Source organism: Schistocerca cancellata, chromosome 1, assembly GCF_023864275.1.
Source record: "Schistocerca cancellata isolate TAMUIC-IGC-003103 chromosome 1, iqSchCanc2.1, whole genome shotgun sequence".
In the NCBI taxonomy this organism is placed as follows: Eukaryota; Metazoa; Arthropoda; class Insecta; order Orthoptera; family Acrididae; genus Schistocerca; species Schistocerca cancellata.
Genome location: NC_064626.1, coordinates 337,579,117 through 337,597,189, shown reverse-complemented (window position 1 = coordinate 337,597,189; position 18,073 = coordinate 337,579,117). Strand labels below are relative to the sequence as shown.

The following is an 18,073-nucleotide window of genomic DNA, read 5'->3' as shown; positions in this document are numbered from 1 at the left end:
CTCCTGGAAATTGAAGTAAGAACACCGTGAATTCTTTGTCCCAGGAAGGGGAAACTTTATTGACACATTCCTGGGGTCAGATACATCACATTATCACACTTACAGAACCACAGGCACATAGACACAGGCAACAGAGCATGCACAATGTCGGCACTAGTACAGTGTATATCCGCCTTTCGCAGCAATGCAGGCTGCTATTCTCCCATGGAGACGATCGTAGAGATGCTGGATGTAGTCCTGTGGAACGGCTTGCCATGCCATTTCCACCTGGCGCCTCAGTTGGACCAGCGTTCGTGCTGGACGTGCAGATCGCGTGAGACGAAGCTTCATCCAGTCCCAAACATGCTCAATGGAGGACAGATCCGGAGATCTTGCTGGCCAGGGCAGTTGACTTACACCTTCTAGAGCACGTTGGGTAGCACGGGATACATGGAGACGTGCATTGTCCTGTTGGAACAGCAAGTTCCCTTGCCGGTCTAGGAATGGTAGAACGATGGGTTCGATGACGGTTTGGATGTACCGTGCACTATTCAGTGTCCCCTCGACGATCACCAGTGGTGTACGGCCAGTGTAGGAGATCGCTCCCCACACCATGATGCCGGGTGTTGGCCCTGTGTGCCTCGGTCGTATGCAGTCCTGATTGTGGCGCTCACCTGCACGGCGCCAAACACGCATACGACCATCATTGGCACCAAGGCAGAAGCGACTCTCATCGCTGAAGACGACACGTCTCCATTCGTCCCTCCATTCACGCCTGTCGCGACACCACTGGAGGCGGGCTGCACGATGTTGGGGCGTGAGCGGAAGACGGCCTAACGGTGTGCGGGACCGTAGCCTAGCTTCATGGAGACGGTTGCGAATGGTCCTCGCCGATACCCCAGGAGCAACAGTGTTCCTAATTTGCTGGGAAGTGGCGGTGCGGTCCCCTACTGCACTGCGTAGGATCCTACGGTCTTGGCGTGCATCCGTGCGTCGCTGCGGTCCGGTCCCAGGTCGACGGGCACGTGCACCTTCCGCCGACCACTGGCGACAATATCGATGTACTGTGGAGACCTCACGCCCCACGTGTTGAGCAATTCGGCGGTACGTCCATCCGGCCTCCCGCATGCCCACTATACGCCCTCGCTCAAAGTCCGTCAACTGCACATACGGTTCACGTCCACGCTGTCGCGGCATGCTACCAGTGTTAAAGACTGCGATGGAGCTCCGTATGCCACGGCAAACTGGCTGACACTGACGGCGGCGGTGCACAAATTCTGCGCAGCTAGCGCCATTCGACGGCCAACACCGCGGTTCCTGGTTGTCCGCTGTGCCGTGCGTGTGATCATTGCTTGTACAGCCCTCTCGCAGTGTCCGGAGCAAGTATGGTGGGTCTGACACACCGGTGTCAAAGTGTTCTTTATTCCATTTCCAGGAGTGTATATATATATATATATATATGTGTGTGTGTATGTGTGTGTGTAGCATATTGGAATACGCACATAAAAGTTGTATTAAACGTATTTTAACATCAGAAATAAATTATTGAAAAATATAGGAAAAATTTTGTTTTTAGCAATTTATTCATTTCTTTCACGTAGTGTTAGACAAACTGTGAAATATAAGCACGTACACAGGGAGCTTGTGAATGCCTTTTAACACATGCATGATGAGTGTTATATAGTAATTTCATTTTGACAACATTTTATGAAGTCAAATTTCGTGTTGTATGTACATAACACTGAGAAAAAATCGGCTAAGTGCATGGATTACAACAAACCAAATGAAATCTTAATCTTGCAACTGAGGTATTGTTTCGGTAGGATACATGTGCAGTGATCAGGAGTAAGTAAACATTACGAATGAATCCTGGTAACAGCTTACAGATAAGATGATAAATGGAAGCTGTATTTCGTTACACATGTTTTTCTTGACGCGAGATTCACTATTATCCAGCATCAGTGATAAAATCTGCTTGCAAATTATACAACTACTGCGAATTTTATCATCGATGTATTTTATTACTGGAGATAATTGAGACGAATTGTGACGTGAACAATGTTTGTAAGACGACAAAGGTCACAAACTGGAATCAGTCTCCTCAGAAATTGTTTCATTAGATACAATTGGGTAGTTAGACTTCATCATTGATGTCACACAGCGCTACGAGTAAGGAAAATGAGACCGTAGTCCTACCTACGTGGGACCTGCTAAATTTATATGTTGGTGCCTTTTGGAGAAAATCAACGATCAGTGGTTGTGCAATAGATTTTATTGACCGTCTAGGGTGCACATATTTCCAAAATGGTGACCAGTTTCGGTGACATGGAACCATTTTAAGATCTGAGTATATCAGCTATACGAAAAACTAGTCGAATTTTGCAAGTAAATTTGCATGTTTCATCACAGAACAATGCCTTTGCATGCTGTTTTGCAAACAGAATTTGACAGGGTACTCTTGTAGCTAACATGCATAGATCTGGCGACGGTTCAATGAAACAGAAGCCGGCTGTAATTCCATATATGTATTCAACACAAACGTATAGTACCATTTGTAGTTAAGAAAACTAAATCAAGAGAAAGTTATTATTACACGGCAATTCAACACGAGTACCTGTTGCTTCAGAGTTACAATCAGCAACCATCAAAGTAAAAAGAAAGGACAATAGAAAAATAGAGATGAAAGAATGAATAGTTCTAAAAAAAAAAACTGCCGGCCGCGGTGGCTACGCGGTTCTAGGCGCTGCAGTCCGGAACCGCGAGACAGCTACGGTCGCACGTTCGAATCCTGCCTCGGGCATGGATGTGTGTCATGTCCTTGGGTTAGTTAGGTTTAAGTAGTTCTAAGTTCTAGGGGACTGATGACCTACGATGTTAAGTCCCATTGTGCTCAGAGCCATTTGAACCATTTTTTGAAAAAAATTCTTTGCTAGGAAAAAGCCGCGGCGACAGGTATAGGGAAGAATATCAGTCGTTCGTAATATGTGCATAGATAAACTACCGAATTCTTCGCCCATATCTTAAGTGTGAATGACAAGAAACCCACTAATATAATTTACAACCACTTTAACATGCCAAACATAAAAATTAACTCACATTATAATCGGTTTACAAGCCAAGAAGGAGCTACCGGCAATATTCGTTAAAGAAATTGTTGTTGTTGTAATCTTCAGTCCTGAGACTGGTTTGATGCACCTCTCCATACTACTCTATCCTGTGCAAGTTGCTTCATCTCCCAGTACGTACTGCAGCCTACATCCTTCTGAATCTGCTTAGTGTATTCATATCTTGGTCTCCCTCTACGATTTTCACCCTCCATGCTGCCCTCCAATACTAAATTGATGATCTCTTGATGCCTCAGAAAATGTCATACCGACCGATCCCTTATTTTAGTCAAGTTGTTCCACAAGCTCCTCTTATTCCCAATTATATTCAATACCTCCTCATTAGTTATGTGATCGACGCATCTAATCTTCAACATTCTTCTGTAGCACCACATTTCGAAAGCTTCTATTCTCTTCTTGTCCAAACTATTTAGCGTCCATGTTTCACTTCCATACATGACTACACTCAGTACAAATATTTTCAGAAACGACTTCCTGACACTTAAATCTATTCTCGATGTTAACAAATTTCTCTTCTTCAGAAACGTTTCGCTTGCCATTGCCAGTCTACATTTTATATCCTCTCTACTTCAACCATCATCAGTTATTTTGCTCCCCAAATAGCAAAACTCATTTACTACTTTAAGCCTCTCATTTCCTAATCTAATTCCCGCAGCACTACCCGACTTAACTCGACTACATTCCATTATCCTCGTTTTGCTTTTGTTGATGTTCATGTTGCATCCTCCTTTCAAGACACTGTCCATTCCGTTCAACTGCTCTTCCAAGTCCTTTGCTGTCTCTGACATAATTACAATGTCATCGGTGAACCTCAAAGTTTTTATTTTTCTCCATGGATTTTAATACCTACTCCGAATTTTTCTTTTGTTTCCTTTACTGCTTGCTCAATATACAGATTGAATAACATCGGAGAGAGGCTTCAACCCTGTCTCACTCCCTTTCCAACCACTGCTTCCCTTTCATGCCCCTCGACTCTTATAACTGGCATCTGGTTTCTGTACAAATTGTAAATAGCCTTCCGCTCCCTGTGTGTTACCCCTGCCATCTTCAGAATTTGAAACAGAGTATTCCAGTCAACATTGTCAAAAGCTTTCATTAAGTCTACAAATGCTAGAAACGTAGGTTTGCCTTAATCTTTCTTCTAAGATAAGTCGTAGGGTCAATATTGCCTCACGTGTTCCAATATTTCTACGGAATCCAAACTGATCGTCCCCGAGGTCGGCTTCTACCAGTTTTTCCATGCCTCTATAAAGACTTCGTGTTAGTATTTTGCAGCCGTGCCTTATTAAACTGATAGTTCGGTAATTTTTACATCTGTCAACATCTGCTTTCTTTTGGAAACATCCATAAACGTACATAAAAAGCGTAAGGATCGAATTAACGTGGATAGACCATAAAAAACTAATCAAAGGAAGGTAAACAGCAGCATGAGGTTAATTGGAGGAAACCTCTGATTTTAGTCCACCTAAGAAGGAGGTAGCTTAAAAAATCCTTGTTCGAAAGATATTTGAATGTCGCTCGTGAATCGGGAACGCATACCAGACAAGACTGGTTCAGGGTATAGAGAGGATCAGAAAAAAATCTGAGAGATTCGTCACAAAGGTCGTTCAGTAAGAGAAAAATCAAGAGCCCCGATGAAAGAGGACCTCTACATGATTCTGTAATGCATCGATACTCGTTAAGACCAGTAGCACTATTGTTATTGTCTTGGTAAAAAAGCTTTACGACTAAAGCCATAATTAAGTCAATGTGAATTAATCTGGGTAAAATTGAGTACCAAAGAACGGTCAAAAATGGAATTGTTCTGAATGTCTTGTCCGAAAATTGCCTTGACCAGGTAGTTAGAGAACCAACTCGTTAGGGTAACGTCTTAGACCTCCTGGCAACAAACAGGCCTTAACTTCTCGAATACGTTAACGTAGCGGAAGGTATCAGTGATCGTAAGTCTGTGACAGCATCTATGGCGGCATGTTCTACAAGGAATGTTAAGAAAGACTGGAAGATATATTTGCTCATCAAGGGTGTCAGGATACAAATTTCAGATTATCTCAGCAGTCGGCATCAAATATTCGGTGATGAGAACGAAGATGTGTTGAACAAATGAAAAAAATTCGAAGGCATCGTTCAATATACCCTAGAAAAGTAAGGTTTTAATGGATGGGAAAGATCCACCATGCTTCAATAGCCGTGTTAGAAAAGCACTACGTAAACAAAGGGCACTTTATCTCTGATTCAAGAGAAGTAAAAGCCTAGCTGACAAACAAAAGCTGAACGAAGCGAAAATGAGCGTAAGGCGAGCAATAAGAGAAGCAATCAAAGATTTCGAAAGTAAGACGTTGTCAACTGACCTGAGTAAAAACCATAAGATATTTTGGTCGTATGTAAAATGGGCCAAAATCGTCTATTCATTCTCTCAGCGATCACACCGGCACCGAAAAGGAAGTTAACAGAGAGATGGCCGAAATACTGAATTAGGTCTTCCGTAGTTGTTTCACCGCGGAAGATCGTAACACTGTCCGTCCTCTCAATCGTCGTGCTCAAAGTTGAAATGCCAGATATTGAGATAACGGATCGCGGAATTGAAAAGCAGCTATAATAGCTTAGTAGTGGAAAGGCTTCAGGACCAGATGAGGTACCTATAAGATTCCATAATGATTCTACGAAAGAACTAATTGCCCTTCTAGCAGTAATTTATACTAGATCGCTTGAGAAACGAAAGGTGCCTAACGACTGGAAAAAGCGCAGGTCTTTCCCGTTTTTTAAGAAAAGCCGTAAGACAGATCCAGACAATTATAGGCCTATGTTGTTGACGACAATCTGTTGTAGAATTATTGAACATGTTTTATGCTCAAGAATTATGACGTTCTTAAAAAATGAATAGTTTCTCTATAAAAATCAACATGGATTCCGCAAACAGGGATCCTCCTAAACTCAGCTCGCTCTGTTCCTCCATGAGATCCACAGCGCAGTGGACAACGGCACTCAGGCTAATGCCATGTTCCTTGATTTCAGTAAAGCATTTGACACCTTTCGTCTGCCGTTTGACGAAAAAATAAGAGCTTACGGAGTAACGAAGCAGACCTGCAATCGGATTCAAGACTTTCTTGCAGATAGAACTCTATACGTCGCTCTTAACGGCTCGATATCGACAGATTTGAAGTTAATATCAGGAGTACCACAGGGAAGTGTGATAGGACCGTTGCTTTTCACTATATTTATAAATGATGTAGTAGAAAGGGTCGGATGCTCTTTAAATCTATTCGCAGATGATGCGGTTGTCCATACTAAAGTAGTAACGCCAGAAGATGGTAACACCTGCAGAGAATTGTTTGATAGTGCAGACTCTGGCAGATGACATTGAGCGTAAATAATTGTAACATGCTGCACATATATAGGAAAATAAATCCACTACTGTACAGCTACACTATTGATGACGAACAGCTGGAGACAGCATCCGCCGTAAAATATCTGGGTGTAACTATCCAGCGCGACCTTTAGTGAAATGACCATGTAAAACAGATAGTGGGAAAAGCAGACTCAAGACTCAGATTCATCGGAAGAATCTTAAGGAAATGTAGCTCATACATGAAAGAAGTGGCTTATAAGATACTTGTGCGCCCGATTCTTGCGTATAGTTCATCTATTTGGGATCCCTATCAGGTAGGACTGATAGAAGAGATAGAGAGTATCCAACGAAGAGCGGTGTGTTTCATCAAGGGGTCGTTTAGCTTTACGGAGATGCTAAACAAACTCCACTGGCAGCCGTTACAAATGTTTCAAATGGCTTGAGCACTATGGGACTTAGCTTCTGAGGTCATCAGTGAAGTGTTGGCAGAAGAGCCAACACTGTGTAGCTAGAGGAGGCCGAAATGCACGCGTTTAATTACACGCTGACTGGCGTAAGGTCTGGAACAGTTAAGGGAATTAATAGTAGCAAATAATGTACGTAGTTGATATAACACTTAACTTTAATCCACAATTGGAGTACATCGGTCTGATGGTTCATGCTTCATTAGATACATAGCAAAGGATAAATGGCGCCTTGCTAGGTCGTAGCAAATGACGTAGCTGAAGGCTATGCTAACTATCGTCTCGGCAAATGAGAGCGTAGTTGTCAGTGATCCATCTCTGGCTAAGTCGGCTATACAACTGGGGCGAGTGCTAGTACGTCTCACTAGACCTGCCGTGTGGCGGCGCTCGGTCTGCCATCACTGACAGTGATAACACGCGGGTCCGTCGTATACTAGCGGACCGCGGCCGATTTAAAAGCTACCACCTAGCAAGTGTGGTGTCTGGTGGTGACACCACAATCAGTCCCCTAGATCTTTGAACTACTTAAACCTAACCAACCTAAGGACATCACACACATCCATGCCCGAGGCAGGATTCGAACCTGCCACCGTAGCGGTCGCGCGGTTCCAGACTGTAGCGCCTAGAACCGCTCGGGCACCCCGGCCGGCACAGCCGTTACAAGAGAAGCGTTGTGCATCACGGAGAGATTTACTATTGAAATCTCGGGACAGTGCTTTTCAGGAAAAGTCAGACAACATATTACTTCCCCCCCCCCCCCCCCAGCCCCCCCACATACATCTCGCGTATTTATCACGAGTAGAAAATTCAATAAATTAGAGCCAATACAGAGGCTTACCGACAATCATACTTCCCACTCGCTATTCGCAAGTGGAACAGGGTAGTGGGGATCAGATAGTGGTACCGAAAGTACCCTCCGCCACACACTATTAAGTGGCTTGCGGAGTATGATGTAGATGTCCAGAACCGTGTCGACTGCCTGCAACCATAATGCACACTGACTGTTTGAACGGTAAGTTGCCGTACCAATGCCGGCGCCTAACTATAAATCATGATACTAACACTACTAACAACGCAAATGCGGCCGCGCAAAGTATGAACGCTATTCCTCATACTGTAAAGAATTATCCATTTGCACTTGCTCAAGTAGCTAAAGTTTTTTTATAATAAAGAAGTTCATTCTCAGAAAAGTCAACAAATATATTTCTTCCTACTACACATTTACCCTGAAAAAATCGTAACGTTGAAGTTAGAGAGTCTGAACTCACACGAACGCAGTGAAAAATCGTTCCTCTCGTACCCAATTCAGGACTGAAACAGCAAAGGGGGAGAGAGAGTACAGATGGATATATGGATAAAAAATGATACGCGTATCCAGAATTAATATCCATTGTGCAATACAACGTGCACTGATTGGAAACTTCCCGGCAGACCGAAACGTTGAACCGGAACGAGACACGAGCCTGTGATCTTCGCCATTCGCGGACAGTTGCTCCACCGACTTGCACTATATGATCAAAAGTATCCGGACATCACCAAAAACATATGTTTTTCATATTAGGTGCATTGTGCTGCCACCTACTGCCAGGTACTCCATATTAGCGATATCAGTAGTCACGAGACATCGTGACAGAGCATTATTGGGCGGCCTGCGGAACTCACGATGTTCGAACATGGTCAGGTGATCGGGTGTCACTTGTGCCAGACGCCTGTACGCGAGATTTCCACACTCCTAAACATTCTTGAGTCCACTGTTTCCGATGTGACAGTGAATTGGAGACGTGAAGGGACACGTACAGCACAAAAGCGTACAGGCCGAACTTGTCTGTTGACTGTCGGAGACCGTCGACCCTGGACGTAATGTGCAATACACAGGAATTCCAAACCGCATCAGGATCCACTTCAAGTATTATGACAGTTAGGAAGGAGATGAGAAAACTTGGAATTCATGGTCGAGTGGCTGCTCATAAGCCACACATCATGCCGGTAATTGTCAAACGACACCTCACGTGGTGTAAGGAGCTTCAATATTGGCAGACTGAACAGTATGGTGAATCACAGTGTACAATGTGACCATGCGATGGCAGGGTGTGGGTATGGCGAATGGACGCTTAATGTCATCTGCCAGCGTGTGTGGCGCCAACAGTAAACTTCGGAGGTTCAAATGGTTCAAATGGCTCTGAGCACTATGCGACTTAACTTCTGAGGTCATCAGTCGCCTAGAACTTAGAACTAAGTAAACCTAACTAACCTACGGACATCACACACATCCATGCCCGAGTCAGGATTCGAACCTGCGACCGTAGCGGTCACGCGGTTCCAGACTGAAGCGCCTTTAACCGCACGGCCACAACGGCCGGCTAACTTCGCAGGCGCTGGTGTTATGATGTGGTCGTGTTTTTCATGAAGGGGGCATTGACCGCCTTGTTGTTTTCCGTGGCACTATTATGACACAGGCCTACATTGATGTTTTAAGCACCTTTTTCCGTTCATCTGTTAAAGAGAAATTCGGGGATGGCGATTTCATCTTTCAAAATAATCGATTCATGATGCACGGCCTGTGGCGGCGTGGTTATATGACAATAACGTCGCTGTTATGGACTGGCCTGCACAGAACCCTGACCTGAATCCTACAGAATTTCTTTACTATGTTTTGGAGCGCCTACTTGGTGCGAGGCCTCACCAACCGACATCGATACCTCTCCACAGTGCAGCACTCCGAGAAGAATGGCCTGTCATTCCCCAAGAAACCTTCCAGCAACGATTGAACGTATGCCTGTGAGAAAGGAAGCTGTCATAAAGGCTAAGGGTGGGCCAGCACCATATTGAATCCCAGCATTGCCGACGAAGGGCACCACGAACTTGTAAGTCATTTTCAGCCAGGTGTCCGGATACTTTTGATCACACAGTGTAGCTGTTCAACCATAACTCACGGAACGACCTGACCGTTTTACTTCCGCCAGTACCATATCTCTCACCTTCCAAACTTCACAGAAGTCCCCCAGCATATTCAGAGAAAACAGCACTCCTTGAAGATAGTATAATGAGGAGACATACTCCAGCCACAGCCTGGAGAGTTGTTTCGTGGCTCCATACGCCATAAACAGCAACCAGATAGAATCAGCCTCAGACAGGATAGACATAAGGCATACCAAGTGTGAAAATAATGAAACATTGGCCTGTTCACATGCCTGTGCTAGATTCAAGAAGGAGGCGTTTGGATGATCATTCATTACCAAAGTTACTGATGTATCACACAAAAACACCTGGTACTTGTCAGTGTCGCCAGATTGTTTGTAAATGTCGTCGGAAAATACTGCAAATTACGCAACAATCTCAGTAACGCTGTCAGATGCTGGACGGTGAATCCCAAGTGGCGGGTTGCCCTCGGGGATCCCCCGGTGGGAAGGGAGGCGCAGCAGGCACTCGGCACGGCCGTTGGCCGCGACGCCCCGCGGGCAATCGATAAACCTTTGCCCGCCCCACCTCGCTGCCGCGGCCGCCGACGCCGCCGTCTTCACGCTAATGGATTTTTATTGCCCCAGCTGTCATCGACTCTTCATTGGAAATAGAAAATAAGACGCGGCACCGCGGAGATAAAATAACACAGAATTCAATTTACGAGGCGTCCGGAGAAGCCAGGCAAAAAATACCAGAATACAGCGAAAGACACTCTGCAGCGCCTTTGCAATTTACTTACAACTCCCCGTACACGAATACACTTGCCTCGTTGCTCAATGACAGAATGCTGTTTAACAACCTAGGACATTATGTTGTAGTCTGGCTACTGTTTGCACCCATTACATTTTCATCCAAGAGACTTTTTATGCAGTTCTGTAAACAGAAGCAAGCTGGCTAAACACTAGCGCTATTCCAGGAATGAAATTTATCACTCCGTTCATAAAAAAAGAATTATTAAAACATGTGTATTGACAGTGCTTTTTCCCTTCTCAGGAAGCAATGAAAACAAATAACTTTAATAAAAGTGTGTAGCTTGTAATGATCCTATCATCAACAGATCTGTAGATACACTTAACAACAATAATTTTTGTATTGGTTCAAATTACGAACGAAGTGTTACGCAAATATACACTCCTGGAAATTGAAATAAGAACACCGTGAATTCATTCTCCCAGGAAGGGGAAACTTTATTGACACATTCCTCGGGTCAGATACATCACATGATCACACTGACAGAACCACAGGCACATAGACACAGGCAACAGAGCATGCACAATGTTGGCACTAGTACAGTGTATATCCACCTTTCGCAGCAATGCAGGCTGCTATTCTCCCATGGAGACGATCGTAGAGATGCTGGATGTAGTCCTGTGGAACGGCTTGCCATGCCATTTCCACCTGGCGCCTCAGTTGGATCAGCGTTGGTGCTGGACGTGCAGACCGCGTGAGACGAAGCTTCATCCAGTCCCAAACATGCTCAATGGGGGACAGATCCGGAGATCTTGCTGGCCAGGGCAGTTGACTTACACCTTCTAGAGGACGTTGGGTGGCACGGGATACATGCGGACGTGCATTGTCCTGTTGAAACAGCAAGTTCCCTTGCCGGTCTTGGAATGGTAGAACGATGGGTTCGATGACGGTTTGGATGTACCGTGCACTATTCAGTGTCCCCTCGACGATCACCAGTGGTGTACGGCCAGTGTAGGAGATCGCTCCCCACACCATGATGCCGGGTGTTGGCCCTGTGTGCCTCGGTCGTATGCAGTCCTGATTGTGGCGCTCACCTGCACGGCGCCAAACACGCATACGACCATCATTGGCACCAAGGCAGAAGCGACTCTCATCGCTGAAGACGACACGTCTCCATTCGTCCCTCCATTCACGCCTGTCGCGACACCACTGGAGGCGGGCTGCACGATGTTGGGGCGTGAGCGGAAGACGGCCTAATGGTGTGCAGGACCGTAGCCCAGCTTCATGGAGACGGTTGCGAATGGTCCTCGCCGATACCCCAGGAGCAACAGAGTCCCTAATTTGCTGGGAAGTGGCGGTGCGGTCCCCTACGGCACTGCGTAGGATCCTACGGTCTTGGCGTGCATCCGTGCATCGCTGTGGTCCGGTCCCAGGTCGACGGGCACGTGCACCTTCCGCCGACCACTGGCGACAACATCGATGTACTGTGGAGACCTCACGCCGCACGTGTTGAGCAATTTGGCGGTACGTCCACCCGGCCTCCCGCATGCCCACTATACGCCCTCGCTCAAAGTCCGTCAACTGCACATACGATTCATGTCCACGCTGTCGCAGCATGCTACCAGTGTTAAAGACTGCGATGGAGCTCCGTATGCCACGGCAAACTGGCTGACACTGACGGCGGCGGTGCACAAATGCTGCGCAGCTAGCGCCATTCGACGGCCAACACCGCGGTTCCTGGTGTGTCCGCTGTGCCGTGCGTGTGATCATTGCTTGTACAGCCCTCTCGCAGTGTCAGGAGCAAGTATGGTCGGTCTGACACACCGGTGTCAATATGTTCTTTTTTCCATTTCCAGGAGTGTAGTTACAATCGCCGCAGAATGTTAGAGAAGTTTTAATTAACTGATCATTATTATTACGCCAACAATAAGTGACCAGATCTATCTGTCGCATTGTTGATGCCTTTGAATTCATTGCAGTGGGACTCTAATCAGTGGCCAACACGTCTCTTTCAATTTTTCACCGGCCGCGCGGATAGCCACACGGTCTATTGCGTCTTGTCACGGTCCGCGCCGCTTCCCCCTTCGGAGGATCGAGTCCTCCCTCGGGCATGAGTGTGTGTGTTGTCCATAGCGTAGGTCAGTTTAAGTTAGAGTAAGTAGTGTGTAAGCTTAGGGACCGATTACATAAGCAGTTTTGGTGTCATAAGGTCTTAACACAATTTTTTTTTCAATTTTTCACAACAGTGTATTAAACTTATGAGTTTTTTTTCTTCTTCCTCCTCTTCATTTCGTCAAGGATTATGCTTATAGCCTTTTCTATCTTCATGAAAGCCATATTAGCCTTGTTTATGCTGTATCTATTTCCGATGGTTTGTTATATGTCCGACTATATTTCTTGCCCACATTGTTTCAAAACGCTCCCTCCACTTATTCTGTATTCCATTCCTTCATTCAAGCAAACAAACATATGCTTGTTTCATTATTTCAGAATTCGTTATCTGATCTCTAAGATTACATCCGTTCAATGTCCTTAAGAATTTAATTTCAGCTGACTTCATCCCCCTCTGGTCTTACTTATTATCTAGGTCTCACTTCTGTATGCAAGCACAGATGTACCCAGTGCTTTGTAGAATTTTGTCTAAGAGTCTTTCCTGGTTTCATTGGCTAATGTTCTACGTATAGGGCCACATATCATTTGAAACTTGTTTATGGAGTCGTTGAGTGTCACACGACTTCTTTCAGATCGTAATAGCTTACAGTGAAATACCTCAGCATCTGTGTTTTCATGTAGCACTATCTTAGAAAGTACTGGATAATTCGCTTTAAAAACCAAAAATTTGGTTTTATTTTCTGATATTTTCAACTCGTACAGTTTGTCTGTTAAGTCAAAGCGATGTAGTGCCAACTGTAAATCATCCTCACTCTTTTGTAAAGAAAGATCTCCTTTTATTATAGTGACTGACAGGGAGATCTTCTCTGAGTGTGGCCAAAAATACACTCACTCATAGGTGACGCGGCCACGCTGTATGTAACATTTTAACACGGCAAATGTTTCGTGATACAAGTATTATTACAACAGCCAGTGAATTAAATCTGAAATTTGAAGTTATACTGTTCCAAAAAGTTAGTCACATCAGCCCATTTTTCAAATTTCCTGAAAGTTTTCGTCACAGATACAATCTTCAAAGATAATTGTCTTCATTACGTCGTTGTCTAATGGATACTTGATTAAATTAATAACAGTATAATCAGTTTGCATATTTTCATGGCGGGAACGAAATGAGAAAATTATTTACATACTGACAATGAAGATGGCATTGCTGATCTTCAGTAATGCATGTCCGCAGCTCATGGTCGTGCGGTGGCGTTCTCGCTTCCCGCGCCCGGGTTCCCGGGTTCGATTCCCGGCGGGGTCAGGGATTTTCTCTGCCTCGTGATGACTGGGTGTTGTGTGATGTCCTTAGGTTAGTTAGGTTTAAGTAGTTCTAAGTTCTAGGGGACTGATGACCATAGATGTTAAGTCCCATAGTGCTCAGAGCCATTTGAACCATTTTTTTCAGTAATGCATGATAAGATAGTAAGAAGCACAGAACACAGGTGAGAGCTTCGAAATGGTGCGAGAAGCGACCAGGAGCCTCGGTGAAGTGAGGGAGGGACAGCATTTCTTCTGCAGAGCACGAGCGGACCACGGCACTGCAGGCGGTCCAGCGCCCCACTTAGAGCGAATTGAGCGTTGGGGCTGATGCACTAGTGTAGTGAGATAGTTATAGAGACGGCATCTGGACGACAAAATGCCACTCTACCATTGGCCGATCACAAAACTAGCAGTTGAGTGCGGCATTTTCCACGACACAGCTAAATAACGCGGTCGCCGATTGGCTGGCGTAATGTAGGAGGGAGATGATGCCACCATAAACAAGAGCTGTCATCGGGCGGTGAAAGTAAACTCCATCCTGTAACGTAGGGTGTGGGGCCTTGATTTGCTCTGGGAGCAGAAGCGAGGCAGTCAGAGTTGGGTCCTCTCAGAGTGAGGAGGAACTCTGTGTGTCCCAGAATGCACAAATTAGAGGCGGAACTGATTCTCAATTTTTGTGAATGTGCCAGCGTGTCTCAGACAGTTGTACATTTGTCAAACTGAGCGCAGAGTGACGAATTTAATACGCCACACGAGCAGTTGATGCACTCAAAGTACTCTTCTATACTGGTGTGCTAACTTTGAATTATGTCTTTACCTGGCCTATGGGCAAACAGTAGATCTCAATCGCGTACAGAAGAATACAAAACTAGTTCATGGTAGGAGTTTTACGGGACAAGCTTTAGTCCCAATGTGTAGGTAGGTTTCAGCACTGGTGAGAGCAGCCACAGAACTTGGTACTGCAGCGGCCAGACTGGCATGCGCCAGCCGTTATCATATACGATGGCAACTTACGGTTATATCGCTGCACGGCAAATTAGGGACGTAATTTAATTAAATGCGTCGAGTTTCATTCTCCTTTTTCTGTATTAGAGGCTGCCAGGTTTAGAGTGGATTTGCGTATCTTCTTCACCGATATCAGCGTCTTCCACATTGTCAAAATGGAATCAGATTCCATCGCGCAACATTTGATAAGGTCGAATATTTTAATAAAATCAATTTACCAGACAAAACTAGTTAGAAAAGGATAGGGACATTAAGTGTGAGAGGTACAGGGTGACAATTATTGCCGGCCGCGGTGGTCTAGCGGTTCTAGGCGCTCAGTCCGGAACCGCGCGACTGCTACGGTCGCAGGTTCGAATCCTGCCTCGGGCATGGATGTGTGTGATGTCCTTAGGTTCGTTAGGTTTAAGTAGTTCTAAGTTCTAGGGGACTGATGACCTCAGATGTTAAGTCCCATAGTGCTCAGAGCCATTTTTGTGACAATTATTTAACCATATAAAATTAAATCGTCACAGCTTCTCAACGATTTGCACTGGGACATTCAAACTGCGCGGTTGGCCACGGGGCATGATGGGAAAAAGTATGCGCATTTGTATATGCCTTCGTGTTGTCAGCCATTTACGCGTGAAAATGTAACGGTACAGCGTGCCTGAGCATATAGCGCTGGTGAAGGTCTACTATGCGAGCAACAACAGCCCCTCTGCGCCTCAAAGGAAGTTCGCCACCGAGTTCAGGCTGAAGACAACCGGTATGGTAACAATTAAGCATTGGATTCGCAAATTTCTGAGGAGGGGTAGTGTTCGTGATGACAGTTTTGGTAATGTCGGTCGTCCAAAAAGACTGAAAACATGCAGAAGACCTGCATCTCGTCCAACGCAAAATTCAAACCAATCAGCCATTAAGCCCAACGGCCATGGAATACAATTTCTGTTTCGAAACACTATTGTCCACAGAATTGACGAATAGGACTCTGATGTGAATATGGCTTGGTTTAACGAAGACGTCCACTTTCATTTGGATGGGTTCTTCACATTTGGGGAACTGAGGATCCGCATTTCGTGATCGGGAGGTAGCGTGCAATGTCGAGTCACAGAATAATCGGAGCTATATTCCTTGATGGCACGGTGAATACCGAACGGTACGTGAAGATTTTGGAAGAAGATTTCATCCTCATTATCCAAGGTGACACTGATTTGGACAAGATGTGGTTCGTGCAAGACGGAACTCGACGTATCGAAGCAGGGGAGTGTTTCATGTCCTGGAGGCACTTCGGAGACCACATTCTGGCACCTTTGTACCCAGAGGCCACTGGCGTGGGCGTCGATTGGTAACCATATTCTCAGGTTTTGATCACATGCGATTCTTTTTTGTGGGGTCATATTAAAGACAAGGTGTAAAGCAATAATGCCAAAACCACTATTGAGCTGAAACAGCCATTGAGAAGGTCATCGACTGCCTCGATTTTCCGACACTTCAGCGGATCATGCAGAATTTCGGTATTCGTCAGCGCCACATCATCACCAATGATGGCAGGCAGGCAGGCAGATATATCGAACAGGCCATGACCTAGATCCGAATATCTTTAGTGACGGTTACACGTTGAATAAAGTGTGTGCACGCCATAGTTTGTAACTAATTTACATTTTTTGCTTATAGTTCAATAATTGTCACCCTGTAGACGTTACAGAAAAGGCATAGTAATACACAAAACCTATGTGTGTGAAAATATTGTTACGTTTTTCCCACCCCCCTTCCAGGACAGGTAGCAATATTCTTTCAACGTAAAGTTTATCCTACATACATCGAGACACCTTTCGTTAACATGTTTTCTGAGTTACTTGTGGAAGTATTATGTTTTACATCAGCTATTTTCTGTATAATATAACTGGATATACTTTTTGATAGAAATAGTTTCGTGTTGATTTTACACAGACGTAATTTTAGCATAAAAATAATTTCTTCTCTAAGTTTGATTAGATTTTATATATATATTTTTCTTTTACAACATCGAATAACGGATACTAAAGTAGCGACAACAAATATAAAATGTTACATTTTTCGCCTTACTGGAACAGCTAATACATTCAGAGTAGCATGAGGTAAAAGGATATGTGGAAATGACACTCACTGTAAAAAATAAATTAACGTTGTGCATTACGAACGGCTGGGAGGCCTCTAAGTGTAGGTTCAGCTGCCTTATGCGGAAGATGAAGTGTGAAAGCTCTGTAAGTAAGTGCATCTGCCAAGTGTAGGTGACTGTAACGAAGGAAGGAGAGTTTGTGTGTGTGTGTGTGTGTGTGCGTGCGTGCGTGCGTGCGTGTGTGTGTGTGTGTGTGTGTGTGTGTGTGTGTGTGTATGTGTGTGTGTGTGCCAACAGCCTTGCCGCAGTGGTAACACCGGTTCCCGTCAGATGACCGAAGTTAAGCGCTGTCGGGCTGGGCTAGCACTTAGATGGGTGACCATCCGGTCTGCCGAGCGCTGTTGGCACACGGGGTGCACTCAGCTCTTGTGAGGCACACTGACAATCTACTTGATTGAGAAGTAGCGGCTCCGGTCTCGGAAAGTGCCCTACGGCCCGGAGAGCGGTGTGCTGACCCCATGTCCCTCTATATCCGCACCCAGTGACGCCTGCGTCGTTCAGAGGATGACATGGCGGCCGGTCGGTGCCTATGGGACTTCATGGCGTGTGCGGGAGAAGTTAAAGTTTAGTTTTTTTTAGTCTGTTTGTGTGTATGTGTGTGTGGGTGTGCGTGTGTGTGTGTGTGTGTGTGTGTGTGTGTGGATGTTGGAGATGATGAGAGATGGGAGAGTGTGAAACCTCTTGCTGGCACGTAGCCTATTCCTCTCGAACAGGACCAAGGATGCTGCCGAGCTTAATGTTCCCCTCGGAGGACGAATCAACAACAGTGTCGCATGCCCTCTGTGAGACTGTTTGAGATACAGCGAAGAGGAACGAAATTGAATCCAGGACATCGTTGCAAGGACTGGCGATAAGAAACTGTACGCTAACAGCCCTCCTGCCCCTCTGTCGTAAAGGCTCATGGAAAATTATCGATAGCACGCGGTGTATCCGCATGGTCACCCATAAC

The 18,073-nt window shown here is 45.3% G+C and overlaps 1 pseudogene; it reads left to right on the top strand.

Annotated features, from left to right (window-relative positions):
• Positions 1 to 17,353: 17,353 nt before the first annotated feature.
• Positions 17,354 to 17,471, top strand: LOC126104555 (5S ribosomal RNA; annotated as a pseudogene).
• Positions 17,472 to 18,073: the final 602 nt, after the last annotated feature.